The sequence below is a fragment of the Sus scrofa genome, chromosome 15, assembly GCF_000003025.6.
Source record: "Sus scrofa isolate TJ Tabasco breed Duroc chromosome 15, Sscrofa11.1, whole genome shotgun sequence".
NCBI lineage: Eukaryota > Metazoa > Chordata > Mammalia > Artiodactyla > Suidae > Sus > Sus scrofa.
The window spans coordinates 54,763,831-54,777,482 of NC_010457.5; positions in this window are offsets into that span (position 1 = coordinate 54,763,831).

The following is a 13,652-nucleotide window of genomic DNA, read 5'->3' on the forward strand; positions in this document are numbered from 1 at the left end:
TTCATTCGCATTGTGACATATGTCGGAACTTCATTTCTTTTTAAGGCTGATGACAATTCTCCATTTATTTATCCATTCATTTTTGATGGACACTTGGGTTGCTCCCACTTTTTTATTATTATGAATTATGCTGTGAACTTTGGTGTACAAATATCTGAGTTCCTATTTTCAACTGTTTTATTTTATTTTATTTTATTTTACTTTACTTTACATTTTATTTTATTTTATTTTATTTTTAGGGCTGCACCTGTGGTATATGGAGGTTCCCAGGTTAGGGGTCTAATCGGAGCTACAGCTGCTGGCCTATGCCACAGCCACAGCAATGCTAGATTTGAGGCTTGTCTGTGACCTTTATTACAGCTTAGGGCAACGCTGGATCCTTAACCCACTGTGCAAGGCCAGGTATCCAACCTGCATCCTCATGGATACTAGTCGAATTTTTTAACTGTTGCGCCACAACAGGAACGCCTCAATTATTTTAGGTATATACTTAGGAGTGGAATTGCTGGATCATAGGGTAATTCTATGTTTAACTTTTGGAGGACCTGCCAGACTGTTTTCTACTATGGTTGCACCATTTTACATTCCAAAAAGAAATGTGCAAGGGTGCCACTGTTTATTACAGCCATCCTAATATTTATTAAGTGATATCTCATTGTGTTTTGACTTGCATTTCCTAACGACTGATGATATTGAATATCTTTTCATGTGCTTATTGGCCATCTGTCTATCTTCTTTGGAGAAATGTCTGTTCAAGTCCTTTGTCCATTTTAAAAATGGCTTAGTTATCTTTTTGTGGTTGAGTTGTAGGAGTTCTAAAAAAATATAACCTAGATAAACTCTTATCATATATAACTTGCAAATATTTTCTCTCATTCTGTGGTTTGTCTTTTTTTTTTTTCTTTTTCTAAATTACTCAGTGGATTTTATTACATTTATAGTTGTTCAGCAATCATCACAACCAAATTTTATAGCCTTTCCATCCCAAACCGTCAATGCATCCCCCCACCCCACAACCTGTCTTATTTGGAAACCATAAGTTTTTCAAAGTCTGTGAGTCAGTATCTGTTCTGCAAAGTTCATTGTGTCCTTTTTTTAGATTCCACATGTCAGTGACAGCATTTGATGTTTGTGTCTCTCCATCTGACAGACTTCACTTAGCATGAGAATTTCTAGGTCCATCCATGTTGCTGCAGATGCCGTTATTTCTTTCCTTTTAATGGCTGAGTAATACTCCATTGTGTATATGTACAACGTCTTCTTGATCCACTCCTCTGTCGATGGACATTTAGGTTGTTTCCATGTCTTGGCTATTGCAAATAGTGCTGCAATGAACATCGGAGTACATGTGTCTTTGCGAGTCGTGGTTTTCTCTGGATAGATGCCCAGGAGTGGGATTGTTGGATCAAATGGTAGTTCTATTTTTAGTTTTCTGAGGAATATCCATACTGTTTTCCACAGTGGCTGCACCAATTTACAGTCTCACCAATAGTGCAATAGGTTTCCCTTTTCTCCACACCCTCTCAAGCATTTATTGGTTGTGGACTTTTTGATGATGACCATTCTGGCCAGGGTAAGGTGGTACCTCAGAGTGGTTTTGATTTGCATTTCTCTAATAATGAGTGATGTTGAACATCTTTTCATGTGTTTTTTGGCCATCTGTATGTCTTTGGAGAATTGTCTGTTTAGATCTTCTGCCCATTTTTTGATGGGGTTGTTTGTTTTTTTGGTATTGAGCTGCAGAAGGTGTTTATAAATTTTGGAGATGAATCCCTTGTCAGTCGCTTCATTTGCAAATATTTTCTCCCATTCTGTGGGTTGTCATTTTATTCTCTCTCTCTCTTTCTCTTTTTTTTGGGGGGCGGGGGTGGAGCTTCATTTGCAGTATGTGGAAATTCCCAGGCCAGGGATCAAACCTGAGCCACAGCAGTGACTCAAGTTGCTTCAGTGACAATGCTGGATTCTTAACCCACTGCACTCCAAGAGAACTCTAATAATGTCCTTTGATGCACAAAAGTTTTTTAATTTTAATGAAATTCGATTTATATTTTTTTATTTTGTTGCCTGTGTTTCTGGTGTCATTTTTAAAGAAAGCACTGCCAAATCCAAGGTCATGAAGATTTGCCTCATGACTTTTAGAAGTTTTCTTCTAAAAGTTTTACAGTTTTAGTTTTTATATGTAGTTTTTTGTCCATTCTGAAATAATTTTTATATGTGGTGTAAGGTAAAGGTACAACTTCATCTCTTGCATGTTGATACCTAGGTTTCCTAGCACTATTTGTTTAAAACACCCTTCTTTCCCCCTATCAGTCTTGGTGTCCTTGATGAAAATCAGTTCCTTGACTTTTAAATGTTAACCCATTAAGGAGAATTTATTCCTGTTTCTTGGTGAGACAACGTTCTTTTTTTTTTTTTTTTTTTTTTTTGTCTTCTCTCCCATCATTGGAAGGCAAACTCAGATTGTTTATGCTTAAGCCCTCAAGACCCTTTACGAGTCTCCACCCAGGAAACTGTGTGCTATAACCACAGGAAAGAGATCCTCTGAGCTGATAGACCTTCAGCGTTAGTGCCACATACTGAGGCATTCACTTGTCTGTTCCTCACTTGGAATTTGTCCCCACCACTGCCCTCTTTCTGGTTACTGCCTTCATTGTCCTCTCCAGGACTCCCAGTCAGCCATTACCCTGAGTAGCCTGGGTTCCAATTGTTTTACTAGCCAAGCCCAGGAGAAGAATAGCACCTTCAGCCTTCAATGCAGTCATTGAAAACATGAGAGTTCCTGATACATGTTAGGCACTGGGAATTCAGATTTAAAGAATGAGACATTGCTGAGGAATTTGTCTCTTCTTCCCACAGCAAGGGGGGCATTTCTCAACAACCTTAAATCCACATCTTCTGCATGTTCAAAAGCAACTGGACTTTTCCACCTGGATATCTCTCTTCTCTGTCCAGACTCAGTGTATCTAAAAGTGAATTCATCATTTTCTTCCACATGGTGCTCCTGTTCTCTGGGCATCCAGACTGCAAACCCTGCAGCCACCTTGACTTCATCTTATTTATCACCCATCACATCTCATTTTTCAAGAAAGACCTGTTGATTCTTCCTTCCTATGTCTATATTTTCTCCTTTCTTATCATTCCCACATTAGTTAGGACCTTGTAATAATCTCCTAACTGGTTTTATGCTCAATCTACCCGACATACCACAGGTTGTTTAGCTCAAGCCACCTGCTTACGTAACTCTCCTTTGCTTATAGGATAAAATCCAAAATCTTTAGCATGTCCCTCTGAACCTTTCATAATATTAATCCAACCTGTCTTTCTAGACTGATTTTAGCAACTTTTCCACATTGATCTTCAGCTTTATTTATTTTCTTTTTCTTGACCACACCTGCAACATATGGGAGTTCCCAGGCTAGGGGTCAAATTGGAGCTGCACCTGGGCAGCCGACACCACAGCCACAGCAACGTGGGATCTGAGCTGCATCTGCCACCTATGCTGCAGCTTGCCAGGGATTGAACCTGAAACCTCATGGTTCCTAGTTGGATTCATTTCCACTGCACCATGACGGGAACTCCAGTCTCTCCTCTTCTTAAATCCCTTCAGTAGATTCTCATCGATCTTGGGATCAAGACCGGAGTCCTCGCCACCCTATGTCCTGAGTGGTCTGGCTCCAGTCTCTTCCTGTTCTTCCCTCTTCCCTATTATTTTTGCTACATGTGGCATTTTATTCTTTTGGGGTTTTTTGCCAGAGAAATTCTTTATTTCTCCTTCTAATTTAAATGATAATCTTGCTGGGTGCTGGGTAGAGTATTCTATACACAGGGCATTTTTTTTTTTTTTTTTTTTTTTTGCTTTTTGCTTTTTTAGGGACACACCCTTGGCATATGGAAATTCCCAGACCAGGTGTGGAATCAGAGCTACAGCTGCCAGCCTACACCACAGACACAGCAACTCAGGATCCAAGTTGTGTCTGTAACCTCCACCACAAATCATGGCAATGCTGGATCCCCGACCCACTGAGTGAGGCCAGGGATCGAACCCACATACTCATGGATACTAGTCATATTCATTTCCACTGTACCACAAGGGGAGCTCCCTGCACAGGGCATTTTTAATTCAAGTTGCCAGGCTTCCTCTTACTTCAAGAACTTTGGATATGCATGCGGTTCTCTTTGTCATGTCCACACCCCTCTCCTTTCTTTTCACTTCTCTTTTTGTCTCGTTAACTCCTCCTCATGTATAGATCTCAGCGGCCGCTCCTTAGGCAAGTCCTTCCTGACCCCCTCCCTTGTGCCTTCATCGCTCCCTCTACATCCTTCACTCAACTTGCCATGCATTACTATTATATATTGTGTGATCATCTGATTAATGTCTATTTTCCTGATAGGCTCTCACGGGAGCCCAGGACCCTGTCTGTGTTGCTGACTCTAATGTTCCCCAACAACTAGCCCAGTCCCCCGATCTCAGAGACATCCAGTAAATATTCACTGAATAAGCAAAAGGCAAGCTCAACTTGAATGAACTTCCTCTGTTAAGCCGGCAATGCTCTCTCCCTCCTCTGAAACCCTGTGGCCCTTGAGGTCCCCACCACCCACTCCCATTGCGATTATGGCACACTGCCTTGTAGTGTGGCTCACTGTACATGTCATGTCACCCCTGCTAGACTGTGAGTGCCTGTGGGCCAGGAATCACAACTTCCATGTAGCTCTAATTCTCCAAAGCCTAGCTCAACACCAGCACGTGATGTGAGCACAGTAACAATTTGTTTGAAAAATTCATAAAGATCCTGGCTTTTCTTTTTCTGTCTGTAGCAGTGTTGGTGGTGATGGAAGGAAGTTATAGTTCCTGATGTTTGGAAATGCAATAGAGACTGCATTTTATAGGTTAGAGCTGGGAGAAGGTATTAGGATGCTGGCCTTTTATTGCAAGTGCATCTCTGCCAATTTACTTGGCCAAGAAGAGCCTTTACAGTTTGTGTAAACACAGCAACTGGTTCTAATTTTATGCAAAAGAGGAAAATATAACCCCAACACTGTATATCCACCCAAAGGTGAACTGTTTTTTTTTTTATTTATTGGAGTTACATTGTATTATATTTATTTGCTAATGATCGCATAATGTTCTAGTCATAACAGTGGGTAACTCTTTTAACCTTCAACTTTTTTTTCTTTTTAGGGCCACGCATGTGGTATATGCAAGTTCCTGGACTGCGGAGCCACAGTTGTTGGCCTATGCCACAGCCATGGCAAAGCAGCCACGGTAATGCCAGATCCCAAAAGCATCTGCAACCTATGCCAAAGCTTGTGGCTAATTAACCCACTAACCCACTGAGCGAGGCCAGGGATCGAACCCACATCCTTACAGAGACAATGCCAGGTCCTTAACATGCTGAGCCTCCACAGGAAATCATCAGCTTCAACCTTTCACTCACCTTCAAAAGGGAAGACGTGGGGCAAGCATGTCAGAAATGTAAGATTAACAGGCCAGAACCCAGGGCCAAGCATGCAGCCTGAGGTGTGGCTTTCAAAGTGCTGAGTCAAAGACAGATGCAAACCCAGCAGGGGGAGACCAGGGCTGTGAGGGCTGGGGAGTGAGGAGGTTGCCTGGTGGAATAAAAAGAAGGCTGCGAGGAGCACGGTGAGGGGAGCCTGAGGCCCTTGGTTTAGTAAAATGAGTCCTTGAATTTGGAGCATCCAGCGGACACCTGTTCATTCAGACCCAGATTGCAGAAGGCCTGGAGTAGTTCCTCAAGATTCCAGGGTTGACATGAAAGGAGGAGGGGAGGGTTCTGACACATCTCTGCCTTTGAGATGCTTAAAATGGGTTCTTTGCTGATGGTCAAAACCACAGCTAACTTTAAGGAAAGACACAAAATTACACGTGAGAGGAGTTCTCATTGTGGCACAGTGGAAACGAATCCAACTAGGAACCATGAGGTTGTGGGTTCGATCCCCGGGCTCGCTCAGTGGGTTAAGGATCTGGCGTTGCTGTGAGCTGTGGTGTAGGTCGCAGATGTGGCTCAGATCCTGCATGGCTATGGCTGCCGCGTAGGCTGGCAGCTGTTGCTCCAATTGGACCCCTAGCCTGGGAACCTCCATATGCCTCGGGTGTGGCCTGAAAAAGCAAAAAAAAAAAAAAAAAAAAAAAAAAATTACGTGTGAGAAGCACTGGATCCATACTCCAATGCCCAAAATGCTGGGCGAATATGAAAGGAGTGTGTTATATATTCAGAAGTGTGTAATTGGAAGGGGAAGTTAGAGAAAACCATCATGTCTTACATATTTCCTCCTTACTCCTTAAACCCTCTGCCCTCCCTTTCTAACCTGCTGATTGCCCTCTGCTGGTATTCTGCCTGGAGAATCTCCTCGTCAGACCTTCACATAGGCTGGATTTTGAGTGGGTTGATTTCTTCTAAGCCCTGTTTCTCTATTCACACTTAACCCCACAGCCTGTGTCCTGGAGCCATCCCTACGCCCAGGTCAAACCAGCTCAGATCTGGATGAGAAATGTAGACTTGAAGAGCCCGCTTGCTGATGATGTTGAGCTGCATACTATGCGAAGGACGTGAGACACATTCTTACCCTCTGGGAGCACAAAAGCAAAAACAAAATAGATGGACACAGAAGAGATATAATAACTGATCATATACCAGAGGAAGAGGCAATAAAAAGATTTCTATTCTGAAACTCAAAGGGATCGTCATCATTCTCCATTTTCTACTTGAAACCTCAAGTATCACCTCTGTGTGGATGACTTTGAAATTTCTGTCTCTGGACTTACTACCTTGCTCAACTTCCAACTGGAAATCTGCAATTGTGTCTGGTACCTCTCTGCTTAAATGTGTCACTGTCTGCCCTGCCCTGCCTCTATTTTCCAATATTTTCCATCTCAGCTAGTTTTTCTGTACCAGCCATGGCCATTATGTTAGCATTTTACAGTTTAGAAAACCTGTCCTCTCACTTGAACTTATTAATTTCCCCAGTTGCCTAGGTTTAGAGCCTGAAGTGTTAATATTAATTCCTGTTTCTCTTTCATCCCTTTCATCAAATTTTCTACCCATGTTCTTGGTTTGATTTACAAATAGTGTGATTATGATTCCTCTTTTTTTTTCTTAAGAAAAAAAAATGATCTCATTTATTTATACAGAGAGAGCCAAAGGGATTTTGCAAACTGATATATCTACCACTGAGCTTAGGCAGTGCTGCAAATTTGAAACTAGATCCCAGTGCAACCAATGCCAACCAACTTACTAAGCTAATGGACCATAAATGGGCTGCTTAAAGCTGTTCTTATTTACTGATTTTTGTTTTGTTTTGTTTTGGTCTTTTTAGGGCCCCACCCTTGGCATATGGAGGTTCCCAGGCTAGGGCTGGAATCAGAGCTGTAGCCACTGCCCACAGCCACAGCCACGCCCGATCCGAGCCACATCTGTGACCTACACCGAAGCTTACGGCAATGCCGGATCCTTACCCCACTGATCGAGGCCAGGGATCATACTTGTGTCCTCATGGAGAATAGCCAGATTCCTTTCCGCTGAGCCACGATAAGAACTCCTTGTTTATTGATTTCATGCATATAAAACATCCACGTAATAAAATACTATTTGATTTTTTCAATAGAAAATTGTGTTTTAATTGACCCTTTTACAAATTAAATTACACCTCTCATATAATTACCCTCATAGTAACAAATATATCCACACCAGATTGATTCTCTGTACTATTCTCCTCCATAACCCCTCCCCCCCTTTTTTTGATTGGGGGTATTTTTCCACTTAGAACCCTTCCAAAAAGCACAAAGAAGTCATGTTAAATTCAATATTTACTTATTTACATTTTTTTTTCTTTTTTCGCTGCGCCACAGCATATGGAGTTTTGGGCCAGGGATTAGCTCTGAGCCATGGTTGCAGCCAATACCACAGCTTCAGTATTGATGGATCCTTAACCCCACTGTGCCTGGCCTGGGAGCGAACCTGCATCCTGGCACTGCAGAGATGCCACTGATCCGACTGTGCCACAGTGGGAACTCCCAATATTTACTCTATTGATCAGAAGGGTAACTAGAGTAGGAGAAAGACTAAAGGCAAAAAGATTTTTGTGGAGAGGAAGGAAGAGCCCCAGGTAAACAGGTGCCTTTGAGGAAAAGGCAGCCTGGTGGCCAGAATATAGATTGGTTCAGAGACAGTTTCCCACGGAAGGAGATGAGGTGAACTGAAAGCAGCCAGGGTGGTGAAGACAGCAGCTGCCCCCACAAGTATGTCAGCTATGTTGGGAGGATATTTGGGTGTCTCTCTACCTTCCTGAACCTCCAGGTCGGTGCTGCTGGCCGGTGGAAACATGAGTGTCGGCAGCGTTAAGCAGGTTTAATTCATGCAAGGAGTCTCATGTTAAAGGCAACTCAAGAAAGTGTTTCGAATATTTTCTTAATTTGGAAGCTCTGCTCAGTGTCAAGCTTGACAAGAGAAGGGCCAAGACACAAAATGACTGATAACAGCTTCTAACAATAATTATAGCATCCTCATTTACAAAGCTTGTGTTTTTAATGTGCCTTAATACCAGGTTCACATGAATAGCACATTTATTACAATATAAACTGTATGGCAAATGATATATTTATCCAGATATTTCAGGAGCAATTCCAACTCATGAGACACACTGTACTTTGATTTTTGCTAAACTAATCTTTTATATATTTGGAAAAATTTCATTCAGGTTACCAGATTCTCTCATATTTAATTTACCCCTTTCTTTTGCTTTGGAAAACTCCTAAAGTTCATTTGGCTGTTTTTGATCACTTATAAAGATGGTGAAAATGTTTTCTTCTTTGTTGTTGGGAAAAAAAGCAGATGGATTTTTATACTCAAACCTAAATAAAGGGTTTGTTTCTTAATAACTTTGGCATGTACTAAATTTGGTTGTAGATGAGGAATAAGACCTTATTTAAAGAAAGTTAAATTTTGAGTATCTGTATTTGTAAATGTTAAAAAAGTTTATTTCCATACAAACCCAATGCAGCGTGCTATTTTATTTAAGCTTGTTCCTATCGTTTTGTCTATGTTTACTGTAAACATGACTCAGTGATGACTTGCTTCTGTTAGCAACCAAAATTGAAAAGTACTTTATCTGAGTCCATATGAAGTTTTAAAAATAATTAGGATCAAGGAAGGACTCAATGGTCCTTGATGTGAATTTATGAGACGAGGCTGTAAATCTTCACACTACTTTTGGTTAATGGAGAAACAAGAAAATGGCCGCCTAAATATCACATTTGAATTACAGAATTTGTTATTAAGAGACCATCAGTTTATTTTTTATTTTTATTTTTTGGTATTTTTTCCTTTTCTGGGGCCTGCTCCTGAGGCATATGGCGGTTCCCAGGCTAGGGGTCTAACCGGAGCTGTAGCCACCGGCCTACCCCAGAGCCACAGCAACGTGGGATCTGAGCTGCGTCTGCAACCTACACCACAGCTCACGGCAATGCTGGATCCTTAACCCACTGAGCAAGGCCAGGGATTGAACCTGCAACCTCATGGTTCCTAGTTGGATTTGTTAACCACTGCACCACAACGGGAACTCAAAGAGATCATCAGTTTAATCAATAACAAGTACAGTAGCTTGAACAAATGACTTCCGTGGTTTAAATACAGGACTCAGACAACACTGTGTGACTACTTGATAAAAGTCCCATGTGGTTTGAAGGTGAAGGGAAGTTGAGACAAGCATGTTTTCCAGAACTGGGACTTGCTGTCTTTTATCACTGCCTGACCTTGATGGAAAAAAGAATCATACAATTACCTAACAAAGATGTAACCAGGTTCCCAAATACAGGAAGAGCTTCTTTCTGCAGGAGCGCAGGCTGTTAGGCTGCACTCAGGCAAAGCCCAGCCGCACCTCTCTCTACCAGAGAACCGAAGGCTGTCGGAGAGAAGCCCAGGACTGGGGCCTCCAGGTGTTGAAAGAGACCTTGAAAGACCTTGAACACAAGAGTACCCTTCCTCCCAAGAGCCAGAAGGATGTGCCCATACCTTCTTAGGAAACTAATTTCATTTACAAACAGCTTTTACTTTTAGAAAATGAATCCTTTTATCCTTTTATGGAGCAAATTCTACCAGGTTGTAACACCCAGCCCTATTCCATACTTCCCTACCCATACTGTATCTTCAGGTTGTCTATCTTTTTAAAAGCTCCCTCTTTACCATGAACTTGTAGCCTATTAAAAAATTTCCAGAGTTTCTTTTTCTTTCTTTCTTTCTTTTCCTTTTCTTTTTTTCTTTTCTTTTTTTTTTTTTTTTTTTTTCTTTTTAGGGCTTCACCCATGGCATATGGAAGTTCCCAGGCTAGCATTTGAATTGGAGCTACAGCTCCTGGTCTACACCAAAGCCACAAGCCACATGGGATCCAAGCTCTGTCTGCAATCTATACCATAGCTCATGGCAAAGCCAGATCCTTAACCCACTGATCGAGGCCAGGGATCGAACCCACATCCTCATGGATAGAAGTCAGATTCGTTTCTCTTGTGCCACAAGGGAACTTCAGTTTCTATTTTTTTTTTTTTTTTTTTTTTTTGTCTTTTTGCCATTTCTTGAGCCGCTCCAGCGGCATATGGAGGTTCCAAGGCTAGGGGTCGAATCAGAGCTGGAGCTGCCAGCCTACGCCAGAGCCACAGCAACGCAGGATCATTAACCCACTGAGCAAGGGCAGGGATCGAACCCACAACCTCATGGTTCCTAGTCAGATTCGTTAACCACTGCGCCACAACAGGAACTCCAGTTTCTATTCTTTTAATCAAAGTTGGTATTAGGTTAATTCTCCCATAGTCTGCCCTGTGTCTATTTTAAGATAAGGTGTGTATTTGTTCTATTATATTCAATGTTTGGATTTTTAATCCATCAATCTCAGCTATGAAGATAAAATTGAATTCTATCATTTTCTGAGATGAGAAGGAAATCTGCATTTATTGAAGTTCTCTCCTGGGTGTTTCACTTCTGTTGTGTAGTTTAGTTCTCATAAAGCCTCTAGGATGTATTCTCATTCTCCCAAGACTCGGAGAGGGAAATTGAAGCTCATAGAAGTTCCTGCAGCTGGTGAGTGTGTGTGTGGACCCCTGTGTGGCCCCCTCCAAGGTGTCAGCTGCCCCTTACAACATGGGAGCAATCATAAACATGATAAAGTCGTCTTCTATGTGCCCCTTTGAACACTAACAACTCAATGGACAGGACTAGGGACAGACACTTCACAGGCCTCCTGGGAATTGCTCTCTAGGTCTCTGCAGGGCCCACAGCCTGCTCAGGTTCTTCCATCACCCCTGGAACCCATCACCTCCCCATGGAGCCTACATGTCTCCTTCCGACCAAGACACCCTGAGAAATTTGGTCACATGTCCCTCACAAATCATGGTAACATGGTACACAGTCTTCCCCTATTTTTTAAAATTGATTTTTAAAAAAACCTTTTAAAATAACTGAAATGAGTTTGGTTTTATCTTTCACGTGTTCCTTCTCCCCATGTTTACTTATCATCTGTTATTCATCAAATCTGGGGTTTTGTTGGGAATCAAAATCAAACATATTCTCTGGAATACATTTTCCTTCCTGTGTTGAATTTTTGCACATTTTGTTGCTATCTGTTTTAAGTTTGTAAGCGATTACTGAGAGTGGCTCAAATTACATTCTTCTTGTTCCATGGGATGTAGTTCATGTGGCTTTTTCTTTTAATTGAGGTATAATTGGCATATAACATTATATTACTTTCAGGTGTACAACACAATGATTTGCTATTTGTCTATATTATGAAATGACCAGCACCCTGAGTCTGGTTAACATCCGCTACCATACTTAATTTCAGAATTCTTTTTCTTGTGATGAGAATTTTTAAGATTTACTCTCATGGAGTTCCCGTTATGGCACAGTGAAAACAAACCCAACTAGTATCCAGGAGGATGCAGGTTCAATACCTGGCCTCACTCGGTGTGTCAGGGATCCAGAGTTGCCGTGAGCTGTGGTGCAGGTCGCAGATGTAGCTGGGATCCCACATTGCTGTGGCTGTGGTGTAGGTCGGCAGCTGCAACTCTGATTGGACCCCTAGCCTGGGAACCTCCACATGCCACAGGTGGGGCCCTAAAAAAAAAAAAAATTTACTCTCTTAGAACCTTTCATATCTGCAGTATTGTATCATTAACTAGAGTTCCCATGTTGGACATTACTTCCTCAGGACTTATGTATTTTATAACTGGAAGTTTCAATCCTTTTCCCCATTTGCCTCCACCCCCTCCCTGAACTGCCCTATTAGGGAACTATCATTCTATTCTATCCATAAGTTTGGTTTTTTGGTTTTCTTTTTAGTTTCCACATGTAAGTGAGCTCATACAGTATTTGTCTTTCTCTGACTTATTTCACTTAGCTTAAAACCCTCTAGGCTCATCCCTGTTGTTACAAATGACAAGATTTCATTCTCTTTTTAATGACTAAGAAATATTCCATTATGTATATATCACATCTTCTTTATCCATTCATCTGTTGATGGACACTTATGTTGTTTCCATATCTTGGCTATCGTAAATAATGCCGCAGTGAACATGGGGGAGCATATATCTTTTCAAATGAGCAGTTTTAATTTTTTTTGGAAATACCCAGAAGTGGAACTGCTAGATCACATGGCTGTTCTGTTTTTTAATTTTTTGAGGAACCCCCATACTGTTTTCCATAGTGGCTGCACCAATTTACATTCCCATCAACTGTGCACGTGGGTTCCCTTTTCTCATGTTGCCTTGACATGAAAGTGACAAATTTTTCACATTAGAAATGTCACTGCTATTCCTGGTTCATTAGAAAATTGTCTTTCTCCTGCAATACTATTTTAATGCCCAGTATTTTTACTGACTTCAGGGTTATCTTTCTATAAACAGAATCCAGGGACTTTCCTCCTCACGCTTTCTCACTGGCGATAGTCAGAACTGAGATGAGTGTCAGTCAAACTTCCAAGAGCCATGGCTACTGTGCTTAGTCTTCCATAAAACCCTAGAGTGTGAGTCAAGTTTGAGATCAAGGGCAGATTTACCATTTCTTTTTTTCTTTTGCTATCTCAAGTGTGCATGGGTGATTTCTCTTCTGGCTTTCTTGCCATGTAAGAGGGCTTAAAAAGCCCATGAAAGGAAAGAGCAAAAGGCTGGTGTTTGCATTCCAGACATCTGAGGGTGAAGTGAGCCTGTGTGCTGCCCAGCTGGGTCGCTGGATTGGTGCTGCCACTGCAGGACCCTTGGTCCAGCTGGATTCGTTTAAGGCGCCGTAACCACTTATCTGCTCCCTCGTTTCAGCACCACTTGTCCTGCATTCCTGACAGCACTTAGCTGGTCCTAATGGACAGAATGTGATTCCCAGATGATACAGCGTCATAAATCCAACCTACCAACCACACATTAACGTCTTCAGTGGGCATGGAACGTACAACGTGCTCATTCTAGGAGTCTGATATTTTAAGATAAAGAAAGTGCCCTTACAGGGAATTTGAACCACTTTAGAGCAACTCCACAGTTTTCTTTGCTATTTCCACAGGTATGGCTTGGGCGTAACCCTGCTCAAATAAGAGGGCTCCCCTTTGGCAGGACCCATGGGTGTCTTGTCTCTAGCCTGTGAAGTCTTCTTGACTCTGTG